The 14216-nt window shown below is 42.7% G+C and overlaps 1 protein-coding gene across 1 annotated transcript in view; it reads left to right on the top strand.

The window, feature by feature from the left end:
* LOC135219243 (serine hydrolase-like protein) overlaps window positions 1-14216 on the top strand; it is a 79382-nt gene that overhangs the window by 18310 nt on the left and 46856 nt on the right. The window lies entirely within an intron of this gene.

The raw sequence follows: 14216 nt of genomic DNA, 5'->3' as shown, positions 1-14216 counted from the left end.
GCAGAGGGGAAGAAGTGTTGCCTATAGAGGTTCATTTGAATCTTTTAATATTGTAATGAGTTATTCTCTCTCTCTCTCTCTCTCTCTCTCTCTCTCTCTCTCTCTCTCTCTCTCTCTCTGTGGAAAAGATATAGTACATATGGCAGAGGGGAAGATGTGTTGCCTATAGAGGTTCATTTCAATCTTTTGATATTGTAATAAGTTATTCTCTCTCTCTCTCTCTGCCAAAGGATTGATAGATAGACAAATTGATACTTAATTCAGCCCTCACTCACTCTGCCAAAAGGTTGATAGATAGACAAATAGATACTTAGTTCAGCCTCTCTCTCTCTCTCTCTCTCTCTCTCTCTCTCTCTGGGAAAGATATAGTACATATGGCAGAGGGGAAGAAGTGTTGCCTATTGAGGTTCATTTCAATCTTTTGATATTGTAATAAGTTATTCTCTCTCTCTCTCTCTCTCTCTCTCTCTCTCTCTCTCTCTCTCTCTCTCTCTCTCTCTCTCTCTCTCTCTCTCTCTTTGCAGAGGTGTCAGCAAAAAATTTCAAAGCATCAGCTCCAAAATTCTACTCAAGAGATAATAACTGTATTAATTATGCAAGAGGATATTGCAGAAACGGAGAAAATTGCAGATTCATACACAAAATGAATAATTATGATGAAGGAAGATCAAATATTATGGAAAAGTTGGATTTTTTAATGTCAGAATTTCTGGAAATAAAAAAAAGAACAACATACCAGAACAGGAAAGAGACATGGGAAAATCCTTATTACTACCAATATTAAATGAAGGAGAAAACACGCAAACCATCATAGTGATGAATGCGCAGGGTTTAGTTACGAGTAACTCAAAAAGAAAAATAGAGTACTTAGAAGAACTAACCCAAATTGAAAAGAAAATAGATATAATGAATATAAGTGAAACCTGGTATTCCCAAGAGACTGGGAATGATGATCAAATAAAAGGGTTCCAAACTTATAGATCAGATAGAAAAAATAGGAATCAAGGGGGAACCGCAATATATGGGAAAGACAAAAAACAAGGAAAGATATATGAGAAATATAGTAACTCAGAATGTGAACTAATAGCGGTAGAATTTGAATCTGAAAAATTAATGAACATAGTAATATATAGACCTCCTAATACTAAAGAGTTTGACTTAATAATTGAAAAATTGGATGATATATGTAGAAATCACAAGGACTGGACTATTCTCCTATCTGGAGACTTCAACTTTCCTTTCGTAGAATGGAAAGAATGAACAGGAGATTGTGGTTGTACTTATACATATAAAAAAGAGAGTAATAGTAGTGCAGAAGATAAGAGGCAATTCGAAAAGCTATTAGATATGCTACTAGAATACAACATTCAACAAATAAATCACCTGCCAACAAGAAAGGAAAATACTTTAGACCTAGTATTTGTGAACGAGATGAATTATGTTAAAGAAATAATAGTTTATAATGCGAGTATTTCAGACCATAATGTCATAGAATTAACAGTTCATTCCAAAGCAAGTGAAATGAAAAAGTGGGAAGGATATGGAAAATACAACTTCTACAGTAAAAATATAAAATGGTCAGAAATAAATGAAGAATTAAACAAAGATTGGGATAACATTTTCGTAAGTGATGACATAAGGGTAAATACGGAGATATTATATAAAATATTAGAGAAAATAGTGGATAAATATATACCGAAGAAGAAAAGTAACCATCAGTCATGCATACCAAGAGACAGAAGGATCTTGTTCCAGAAAATCAGAAAGTGGAAAAAAGGTCTTGCAAAAGAAAAAGAAAAAAATGCATGGAAAGTTATAGAACTAAAAAGTAAGATAGAAAATGCAGAACAAAAGATTATACAATCAAAAAGAAAATGAAAACAGGACTTGGAAGAAAAAACCCTAATATAAATATCAAGCAAAAACCCCAAACTATTATACTCATACGCGAAAAAGATGAATAAAAGAAGAATAGAAATAGGCCCTCTAAGAATTGAAGGGAGATTAACGAATGAAAAAAAGGAAATTTGCAACATACTGGCAGAACGATATAAGAGAGAATTCACCCCTAGAATAGATAATGAAGATAATGATATAGAAGTAAGGAACAAAAATAGTGAATATTTAGCTGACATAGAAGTTAATGAAGCTGATATTGTGCAGGCAATTAATGAAATTAAAAATGGAGCTGCTGCAGGGCCTGATGGAGTCCCTGCTATTTTGTTAAAGAAAGTAGTTCATTCTATTGCAAAGCCACTTGCAATATTATTAAGACAAAGTGTAGATACAGGCAAGATTTATGATGAGCACAAATTAGCATATATCACCCCTACTTTCAAAAGTGGATCAAGACCTAGAGGCAAGTAATTATAGCCTGTGAGTCTAACATCACATATTATGACAGTGTATGAAAGGGTAATGAAGAAAAATATTATGAAACATTTAATAAAAAATAATTTGTTTAATATAGGACAACACGGTTTCGTACCCGGAAAAAGTACACAAACCCAACTGTTAGTCCACCGTGAGAACATATTCAAAAATATGAAAAGCGGAAATGAAACAGATGTGGTTTATCTAGACTTTGCAAAAGCTTTTGACAAAGTAGACCATAACATATTAGCGAAGAAAATTAGAAAACACAATATCGTGGATAAAGTAGGAAGATGGTTAAAAGAATTTTTACACAACAGAAAACAGATAGTTATTGCAAACGATGAGAAATCGGATGAAACCAAGGTAATATCCGGTGTGCCACAAGGTACGGTGTTAGCTGCAATACTGTTTGTTATTGTGATTGAAGACATAGACAGTAATGTTAAGGATTCGGTAGTGAGTAGTTTCGCTGATGACACAAGAATAAGTAGAGAAATTACTTGTGATGAAGATAGGAACGCTCTACAAAGAGACCTTAACAAAGTATATGATTGGGCAGAGGTAAATAGGATGTATTTAACTCTGATAAATTTGAATCATAATAAATTATGGAGACAGAGAAGGAAAGCTATATGCATATAGGGGACCTAATAATGAGGACAAATCACAAATAAAAGGAAGCAGTTAAAGACCTTGGTGTGATGATGAATAGGAACATGTTATGCAATGATCAAATAGCAATTCTTTTGGCAAAATGTAGAGCAAAAATGGGAATGTTGTTACGGCACTTCAAAACAAGCTTTATAAAACATATGTTCGTAGTCCACTTGAATATTGCAATATGATATGGTACCCACACTATCAAAAGGATATTGCACAAATAGAGAGTGTACAAAGGTCCTTTACAGCTAGAATAGAAGAAGTTAAGGACCTTGACTACTGGGAAAGACTACAATCCTTAAAATTATATAGTCTAGAAAGGAGAAGAGAACGCTACATGATAATTCAGGCATGGAAACAGATAGAAGGAATAACAGAAAATATCATGGAACTAAAAATATCAGAAAGAGCAAGTAGAGGTAGATTAATAGTGCCCAAAACTATACCAGGAAAAATAAGGAAAGCACACAGGGACATTAATCCACTACACCACCAGCATCGATAATGCAGTGTCTATTCAATGCGTTGCCAGCTCATCTGAGGAATATTATCAGGATTATAAAGCGTAGATGTGTTTAAGAATAAGCTCGACAAATATCTAAACTGCATCCCAGACCATCCAAGATTGGAAGATGCAAAATATACCGGAAGATGTACTAGCAACTCTCTGGTAGACATTAGAGGTGCCTCACACTGAGGGACCTGGGGCAACTCGAACGAACTGTAAGGTCTGTAAGGTAAGGTAAGGTCTCTCTCTCTCTCTCTCTCATTACGTATTCTCTATATCTCTGAAATAATTCATAAATAATTTCACTCGACAGTCAATATATGATGTTACCCATTCTCTCTCTCTCTCTCTCTCTCTCTCTCTCTCTCTCTCTCTCTCTCTCTCTCTCTCTCTCTCTCTCTCTCTTTGTTATTGGCTGTACATATATATTTCTTATGGTAAAATGTTTAAGATGACTTTGAAATGATATTTTTGTACATGCAACTTACCCAGCAGATAAATACTTAGCTACAGACTCGGTCGTCCCGACAGAATTTCAAACTCGCGGCATACGCGACAGGTAGGTCAGGTGATCTACCATTCCCGCCGCTGGGTGGCGGGATCCAGAACCATTCCCGTTTTCTAAACCAGATTTTTTCTGTCGCTGGTGCTAACAACATCTGTTGTTATTTCCTCCTACTTGGATTTCTTTTCGTTTGCCGAGGATTAAGATTGGTTCTATATTTGGTGACGTATTCTTTTTTTCTGGCTTGGCATACGCCAATTGTGGGCTGTTTTTCGATTTTGATTAGGAATTTTCTCTCACGATGTCTGATGTTAAGGCTTCTCCTGTGTATAGGGTGTGTACAAGGGAGGATTGTAAGATTAGGTTACCGAAAGCATCGGTAGACCCTCATAATGTGTGCTCGAAATGTAGAGGTACTGAATGTTCATTGAATAACACTTGTAATGAATGTGAGAATTTAACAGAACTTGAATGGAAGAACTTAACCTCTTATGTAAAGAAACTTGAGAGAGATAGAGTTAGGAAGGCTTCCGCAAGGACCTCCAGTAGATCTTGCTCTTTAGAACAAGAATATGATAACGTTGTAGTTACTAACGTTTCTCCCTTAACCTCAGCTCCTTCTCCCTTTATTGAATCCAAGGATTCGTAAACCGTGAAAGCCTGTATTAAGAAGCTACAAGCTCAGCTACGAGCTATGGATAAAGGTAAGAGTGATGATAGTAATATGTGCAGTGTACCCAGTGCAGTGGAGGGGGCGTCTGACCGGTTTCACATTGCTCCTAGGCCGAGACCTCTTTCAAACTCCCAGGACCAGGGGAGGACGAATGTCAACAGCCGCAGGGAGGATGTGGAACATCCCCAACGGTCAGGCGTCCCTTCGGTAGATCCTGAAGTAGCGCCCCAGGCTACCTTGGATAGCCGCAGAAAAGGCATCCTAAGGGAGTGTTTTTCGGCCTCAGATTCCTCGTCTCCTCGACATGGATGGAGTTCGGCCATACAATCGCGCCCCTTGAAAAGAGCCTGGAAGGCGCCTAGAGGAGACGCTGCGGATTCAAGCCCAGAGCGTTTTCCAGAGGATTGGCCTTCGGATCATAAGAAGGCGAGGCAGGATGCGCCCTCTCCTCAAGATCCCACGAAGAGGTTCCTGATCAGCCTACAGGAGCAGTTGTCCTCTTTGGTAGGCTCCTTCGCCAAAGACTCTACAAGAAGGAAGGACATCTCTCTTCCTGTCAAGAGCTCCACGAGGAGGCTCGCTGTCAGCAAGCGCCCCTCTTCTGCTAGGAGGGAGCTCTCGGACTCTCCCAGGCGCTTCTCTCCAGATTCTAGAGACTCTTTTGATAGGAGTTATTCTCCTGATAAGCGCTCCCCTTCGCCCTATAGGCGCTCTTCTCCTCATGGTAGGCGCTCTCCCCAGAGCAGACGCCTGGAGCCTAACAGAAACACCTCGGTCCAGGAGCACTCTCCCGTAATACCAGAGATTCACAGCCGCTCCCCTAGGAGTCTCCAGAGACGCCAGGAGACTAGCGAACGCCAGGAACCTAGCAGGAGCCAGGATCATGTAAGGCGCAAGGAGCCCACCGAGCGCCAGGAACCTAGCAGGCGCCAAGATCATGTCAGGCGCCAGGAGACGAGCAGGTGCCAGGAGCCTTCCAAGCGCCAGGAGCCTTCCGAGAGCCAGGAGCCTGTCAGGCGCCAGGATCCAGTCAGGCGCCTGGAGCCTAGCGAGCGCCAGAAGAATAGCAGGCGCCACGATCCCGTCAGGCGCAAGGAGCCTGTCGGACTCCAGGATCTTCACAGAACCCCTTCTTTTAGGAGTTCTTCCCCTCCTAAAAGGCAGGAGTCTCAGATCCCCTCGAGATCTAACAATAGCAAGAGTTTGTCTCGAGATGAGTGTACTCCTTCTCGGGAAAGCTTTCCTTCTCCTGGTAAGAGCCCCCTCCCTTCCAAACGCTCTCCCTCAGTCGGAGCGTTGGAGGAAATTTCGGATGAGGATAACCCTGTGGATGCAGCAGTCTCAGACTACAAGAGGCTTTCATTGCTTCTCTTCAAGGAGTTCGGAGACTCCCTTCATCCTGCTGATCCGCCCTCACCTGGTTCTCTTATGTCTAGTACCAGAGCTCATAAGTCCTCATCGTTTGTAAAGATGCGCCCTGCTCTCTGCATGAAGAAGGCATTGAAGAATTTTGGAGAATGGCTCCAATCCAGAAGGGAAGCGGGCAAGACAGTGTTTTCCTGCCCTCCTTCCAAATTGACAGGAAAACCTGGAAGGTGGTACGAGACCAAAGAGCCGATGGGATTGGGTCTTCCTTCATCGGCAGACACTGATTTTGCATCTTTAGTAGATTCCTCTAGGAGACGGTCTCTACTTTCAGCTAAGGCAACTTGGGGGATGTGTGAGCTCGACCATCTTCTCAAGGGTCTTTTTAGAACATTGGAAGTCTTTAACTTCATGGACTGGGTCTTGGGGGCATTAGCTAAGAGAGCCCAGGACACAGATTTCGTCACTATGGAGGAGCTCTCTAGTGTTTTGGCCTGCCTAGATAGAGCGGTGATGGACGGCTCAGTTGAAATCGCTTCTCTCTTTGGAACAGGAGTGCTGAAGAAGAGATCAGTTTATAGTTCCTTCCTTACGAAAGCAGTATCTCCTCTTCAGAGAGCCTCCCTTTTATTCTCGCTGCTTTCTTCACACCTTTTTCCACAGGACACGGTCAAGGAAGTTGCAAGATCCTTAACGGAGAAGGCCACCCAAGATCTCCTCACTCATTCGGCAAAAAAGTTTAGACCTGCAGTACCAATGGACAAAAAAAGAGAAAGTCTTGTTTCAACAGCCCTTTCGAGGAGCCTCCTCTTCTAGAGCCCCTCTTAGAGGTCGCAGACCCGATCGCAGGAGTAGGACGTCTAGAAGGTCCTTCGGGAAATCTAGATGAACAGAAAGTCCTCCAGACAAAAGTAGGCACCAGACTGCGCACTTTGCCAAAGTCTGGGCACAGAGAGGAGTGGACACCTGGTCCCTCTCGATCCTAAGAAAAGGATACTTAATCCCCTTCAGGGAAAATCCTCCCTTGACTACAACTCCAAGGGAGTTAACTGCAAGATACTCAGATCCTGTTCGAAGTTTAGCGATTCGACAAGCAGTAGAACAGATGATTATGAAAGAAGCCTTAGAACCAGTGCAGGATCTTTAGTCCCCAGGTTTTTACAATCGGCTTTTCCTTGTACCAAAAGCCTCGGGGGGGATGGAGGCCGGTTCTAGACGTCAGTGCTCTGAATTTCTTTGTCATCAAGAAGAAATTCTCGATGGAGACGTCTTCCTCTGTTCTTTCTGCACTTCGTCCAGGGGACTGGATGGTGTCCCTGGACCTTCAAGATGCATATTTCCATGTGCCAATTCATCCGGCCTCGCGGAAATACCTAAGATTTATGTTTCAGGGAAGAGTCTTCCAATTTTGAGCGTTGTGCTTCGGACTCTCGACAGCCCCTCAGGTCTTCACGGACATCATGAAGAATGTAGCTCATTGGCTACATTTGAAAGGGATCAGGATCTCCCTGTATTTGGACGATTGGCTCATAAGGGCCCATTCAAAGGATCAATGTCTGGAGGACCTTTCATTCACCCTAAAATTAACCAAGTCTCTGGGACTTTTAGTCAATCCCAAGAAGTCCATGATGGTTCCCCAGCAAAGCATTGTCTATCTGGGGATTCAGATGGATTCTCGGAATTTTCTAGCGTCTCCTTCCCAGGAAAGGAGAGAACGCTGCTTAGAAAAGGTGGCAGTCTTTCTAAAGAAAGAACATTGTTCCGCGAGGGAGTGGATGAGTCTGCTGGGGACCCTCTCCTCGCTGGAACAGTTCGTTTCTTTAGGAAGACTACACCTCAGACCCCTTCAATTTTACCTGAAGGAGAGATGGGATCGGAAGACACAAGAACTAGGAGACTCCTTTCCTATATCAGAGAAGATAAAGGAGAATCTCCACTGGTGGTTGGATCCACAGAAGTTAAGCAAGGGGATCTTTCCTCACTTAAAGAGCCCTCTCCTAGGGTTATTTGCAGACGCGTCAGACGCAGGATGGGGAGCAACGCTAGGTACGAGAGAAGTGTCAGGCACCTGGAGGGAAGAACAGGTGTCCTGGCACATGAACAAGAAAGAATTGACAGCCATTCATCTAGCTCTCATTCATTTCAAGAAGCAGGTATCAGGATTGGTATTTCAAATTCACTCGGACAATACAACAGCCCTAGCATATATAAAGAAACAGGGGGGAACGCTTTCCTTCTCCCTTTACGAGACAGCGAGGGACCTGCTGATCTGGGCTCAAGAGAGGAAGATCTCTCTCCTCACAAGGTTTGTTCAGGGCGAGAGAAACGTCTGTGCGGACCTTTTGAGCAGAAAAGACCAAGTCCTACCCACAGAGTGGACACTCAACCCTCAAGTCTGCGAGCAACTTTGGCAGTTGTGGGGAAGACCAAATGTAGACCTGTTCGCTACCAACAGGAACAACAGGCTGGAAAACTATTGCTCCCCGATCTCGGACCCGAGAGCAGTGGCCATAGATGGCCTTCTGCTAAACTGGGCAGGTTTAGACGGTTACGCTTTTCCCCCTTTCAAGATATAGTAGGGGAAGTTATAAGAAAGTTTGCCTGCTCAGAAGGAACAAGGATGACACTGATTGCTCCCTTTTGGCCAGCACTAGATTGGTTCACAGAGGTACTGGAGTGGATAGTGGATTTTCCCAGGTCGCTTCCACTAAGGAGCGATCTTCTCAAACAGCCCCACTTCGACAGATTTCACAAGAACCTCCCCGCTCTAAGTCTGACTGCCTTCAGACTATCGAAGGACTCGTTAGAGCGAGGGGCTTTTCCCGCGAGGCTGCTAAAGCTATCGCAAGAGCCAGAAGATATTCCACTCCAAGAGTGTATCAGTCGAAGTGGGAGGTGCTTAGAAGATGGTGTAAGGCTAAGAAAGTACGTATCCTCTTCCAGTACCTCTGTAACAAACATCGCTGATTTTCTCCTTTATTTAAAGAAGAATTGTAGCATGGCAGTGTCAACAGTGAAGGGTTACAGGAGTATGCTGGCCTCTATTTTCAGGCATAGAGGCCTAGATCTTACTAATAATAAAGATCTTCATGACCTTATAAGGTCTTTTGAAACTTCTAAAGGTCAGAAGATTAGAAGCCCTAGCTGGAACTTGGATTTAGTGCTTAAGTTCCTCATGTCAGAGAAGTTTGTACCTTCACATACAGCCTCCTTCAGAGACTTAACTAGGAAGTCTTTGTTCCTCTTCTCTCTAGCAACGGCTAAGAGAACAAGTGAGCTACAAGCTTTGGAAGGTAGAGTGGGCTTTAAGAAGGACTCAGCGATTTGCTCCTTCAAGCCACTCTTCTTAGCTAAGAACAAAAATCCTTCCAAGCCATGGCCAAGAAGCTTCGAGGTAAGAGGACTTTCTTCATTAGCAGGAAAGGAACTGGAGAGGACTTTGTGTCCTGTCAGAGCCCTCGAGTTCTACCTAAAAAAGAAAGCAATACTAGGAGGTACGGAAGAAAGTCTCTGGTGCTCAGTCAAGGATCCTAAGAGACCTATTTCGAAGAACGCCCTGACGTTCTTCATTAAAGATGTGATAAAGGAGGCCCATCTCTCATGCAGTGAAGAGCACCTCAAGCTCCTCAGAGTAAAAGCACACGAAGTGAGAGCCATAGCAACGTCAATGGCTTTCCACAAAACTTGGTCTCTCCAGGCTCTTATAGAGTCAACATACTGGAGGTGTAACTCTGTTTTCGCCTCTAATTACTTAAAAGACGTGAGAATTACGTATGAGAAGTACTTCTCTCTGGGAGCTTACGTTTCCATGGATTCAGTGCTGGGAAAAGGAGCCGAGGTTAATCCTTCTTAGCTTAGTTTATTTTTTAATTATCTGTTATGTTTTTGGTGGTTGTTTTTTATGGTCGATTGAAAGAGGGACTAGTGGACCACCTTTTCAATTTTTAGATTCTAACATTACTAATATGGTCAGGTGGTCAGGATTGGCTTTAGTGCTCCTTGTTTTTACTAGTAAAAGAAACCTAAAGCTCTGTCATGTAAGGGGACTAGTCCCCATTGATATGATATAGGTAAAGGCTCTACCATGTAAGTGGGTCAGCCCCCATTGGCACGATCCAGAGAAGGCTCTGTCGCGTAAGCGGGCTAGCCCCCATTGACATGATCCAGAGGAGTTTTTCAGTCATAGGTCCCTACCTCGCTGAAACTCTTGAGGCAGGCAGACTCATAGACAGTAATCATGAAGTCTTCTGCCCAATCAGGTAAGAACCATGGATTATATATCCTAAAACATATGTTGTTTTCCCTGTTTTTTAATGTTGTATTTAGCTGTCTCTTGCCCTCCACCAGGGGTGCCAATCAGCTAAGTATATATCTTCTTAGCTAAGAACATGTACAAAAATGATATTGTTAAGATACAATAAAGTTTTGTACATACTTACCTGGCAGATATATACTTAGCTATAGACTCGGTCGTCCCGACAGAATTTCAAAACTCGCGGCACACGCGACAGGTAGGTCAGGTGATATACCATTCCCGCCGCTGGGTGGCGGGATCCGGAACCATTCCCGTTTTCTAAACCAGATTTTCTCTTCCACCTGTCTCCTGAGGGGAGGTTGGGTGGGCCATTAATCGTATATGTATATATCTGCCAGGTAAGTATGTACAAAACTTTATTGTATCTTAACAATATCATTGTAATGATATACGTAATTTCAAAGGTTAATACAGTATAATAGAATAATAATTTAAGGTATGCAGGCATCCCCAGGTTACGATGGGGGTTCCATTCTTGAGACGCGTCGTAAGCCGAAAATCGTCGTAAGCCGCAACATCGTCAAAAATCCTAAGAAAACCTTACTTTTAATGCTTTGGGTGCATTTAAAACTATGTAAACTGCATTCTTATTTTATTTTTCATCAAAAAAACCTTTAAATATTGATTATTTTGCATTTTTGGTGTCATTTCATCTGCCAGATCAGCGTTTGTAGGTGTTGTAACTCTGGAGCATGCGTCGTAACCCTGGAACATGTGTCGTAACCCTGGAAATAATTTCTGATGAATATAATTGAAAAGCGTCGTAACCTCGGAACGTTGTAAGCCGAGACTGTCGTAACCTTGGAACTCCCTGTATTTGATGTGGAATGATACTTTAAGTATACATTTGGTATTTGAACTTTCAAGATAGGCAGTTAAAAGCATTTTTAGAGGGGGAGATTCTAAGTATTTGTGGATTCTAGCTATTTGCTTGGGCATTTGGTATGCATCCCCCACAAATACAGAGGGTTCACTGTACCTACTTTCTCCCAGGTCTCGGCTGTCTTCCATAGAACTTCCATCTCTCATGTGTTATTGTTTCGGGAGCAGCCAATTTGGCCAACAGCTAGTCACCTTCAGTATCCTGCTGTCACCATAAAAGCCTCCCTTCAGGACAGCTATGCCTTCACTCTCTTCATTATAGAATGAAGGAGGTCTGCATCCAGTCCTTAATCCTTTTCCTCTCTCAAATAATGAGGTAGGAATTAGGCTGGTGCTCGATCAACAGTAGCCTTTGAATGTATACTTTATGTTTTCCTTGGGGCTTGCATCTTCTCAGATTCACCGACCAAGTAATAGGCACATACCTTTAGGACCATTGTCTTCAGGTGTGTGGCCGAGATGATAAGAATCTCTTCATCAATATCCTGAAACTCAAGGCAGCTTTTCAGGCCTCCTGAGAGTTTCAGGTTTTTATTTTGAGGCACCCAGTGACTGCAGTGGCATTTATCAGAATTAGGCTGGTGCTTGATCAACAGTAGCCTTTGAATATATACTTTATATTTTCTTTGCAGCTTGCGTCTTATTGGATGCACTGATCAAGTAATAGGCACATACATGTAGCACCATTGTCTTCAGGTGTGTGACCAAGATGATAAGAACCTCTTCATCAATATCCTGAAACTCAAGGCAGCTTTTCAGGCCTCCTGAGAGTTTCAGGATTTGATTTTGAGGCACCCAGTGACAGCAGTGGTGTTTATCACTGAACAAGAGGGTTTCATTTCCCTCCTGTTGCGGTTAACATGCAGGTGCCCAAGGGTAACTGTTGTGCACTTGATAGCTCTATCAGTCAAATGTATTTCAAGATGAAATGTAGTAGCAAGCAACTCAGCCTCTGGATTCAAGTGAGGGGCAGGGTACTGCTTTCTCACAGAGAGATTGTTCGTCTTAGTATTGTTTCAGTCGAGGGTTAACTACTAATGAGGGAACTCTATATCTAACCATTACAGAGACCTAAGGTCTCTAGGATGCATTTGACTCGTTTAGGATTCCTGTCTTGTGCTCCACACACGCATTGTGATAATCATCAGACAGAGCTGTCTCAGTAGACTCCTTATCATCTTTCTGTTTACCTCCCATTATAACAGAAGTCTGTAGGTCTTCTGCTCCATTGCACCTGACCCATTTGCCACTGTGATGACTCAGAATGATTTTTTCAGACAAACTCAATAGTTTTTGTCTTCCCTATATTTTTCTAATTTATGAGCCGTTCAACGAACATTGTTCACCCTGAATTGAAAATAAATGACGGAAGACTTCGCCTGTCGCCCGACCTGCCAACTTTGCTTCCAAGGCAATGAGAGGAGTTCCTTCCTGACCCAACTTTCAGTACCAGTGATGATAAACGAACCGTTCCTCGGGCAGTCCAATCCCCGTTCTTCACAGCTAAAAGACTCTCTAGCTTTCCTTGCAACCATAGGCTATCTTGCTGAGCAGCAGCATAAATAGCAGGATAACCCTTTCAGTCCTCTGTAGTAATCCAGGGTTTGGAGCCATCTCAGCTGGTTGGTGTCATTGATGGGACTTTTTCTCTGGTCAGAATCGCAAGAGTTACTTCTCTTTGATTCAGTTGTGAAAGACGTAGGTCCACATTCTCCCTTGTCTTTCACGTAAGTAGTATTGTTTCTCCTCAATCAAGATTCAACTGCTGATGAGAAACCTCTTTCTGTCATGCCATCACAGCAACCTCAGGTCTCTAGATGGCATCTGACTCTCGTTTAGGGTGCACACGCTTTTGCAAGAATCATCAGAGTTATGTATTTGAAGACTGCATCTCATCTTTCTCTGGCATTGGTGTAGAGGATAGACGATTTGCATGGATCTTCTTCAATATCACCCTTCAAAAGGTGGGTATCAATGTCTCGACTCGGCTCAGTTGTAGCAGTGAACTCCGAAATCATCTGTTGACGGGTTTGAGTCCATGGTCCCCTGCACTTTGGACTTTGTAATTGATAATCCAGATCAATCATTACTTTGTTCTATTAGTATGTTGCTGTACCTTTGGAAAACTTGACATCCTTGACAAGAATGCTGATACCCTTCTAAAGTACTGGCTCACCAATGGAGAAGTGTCTAAGGACATGTCTCTCCTGGTTTTGCTCGGAGATCAGGAGGAGGTTCTCTGCAGCTGGCGATGACATCACCTGTGCGCTCTCCCCAAAAGTGCAAGGTACCAGTGGCTTAGTCATTTCCTCACTTTCCGAAGAATGTGTCTGACTGGAAGATAGATGTGGTTTCATCATTACCACATTTATGTCATTCTACCTTTGAGTCTTGCTCACAAGCCTTTGGAACCCTTTTTTCCCTTTGGACCGGTGTTGGCTGCTCAACAAGTTGTGTTTTCTACTCGGCTCCTTTAAGAGGACAAGTTTCTAGAGGTTCTAGAGGTAAGAAGGATTCTAGAGTGACTGGCTTCTCCTTCTCCTCCTTCCTTGTTCGTCATTCTTATACATTTCTTCCTTCAGGCTAAGAATAGGACTTGAACCTACACTTGCTGGACTGGCGTCTGATGCGGTAAGTCTACACATCAAGCTTCCTTTCTATTTTTCCTGTTAGAATCGTAGAAGAAAGGGGAGAAGTAGACTGGCAATAGGCAAACCCTTCTTGGATCTTTGCCTCTATGCCTTCGACTTAATATTCTTCCCAGCCTTTTTCGCATATGTTATGATTCCTCACTCTTTTGAAAAAACCCAGAAGTCTGACTCTTGATCCTGTAGTTCTTATATTCTGATCAAATCATCAGAGGCAGGGCGCTCCTCCATCCTCTTTCGACCGGGAGGAGTAGCCCAGGTGTTCTGAACTCCAGTCAGTTCAA

The sequence above is a fragment of the Macrobrachium nipponense genome, chromosome 1 (assembly GCF_015104395.2).
Source record: "Macrobrachium nipponense isolate FS-2020 chromosome 1, ASM1510439v2, whole genome shotgun sequence".
NCBI classification, from domain to species: domain Eukaryota; kingdom Metazoa; phylum Arthropoda; class Malacostraca; order Decapoda; family Palaemonidae; genus Macrobrachium; species Macrobrachium nipponense.
The sequence above is the reverse complement of the archived record's forward strand: the minus strand, read 5'-3'. Positions and strand labels throughout refer to the sequence as shown.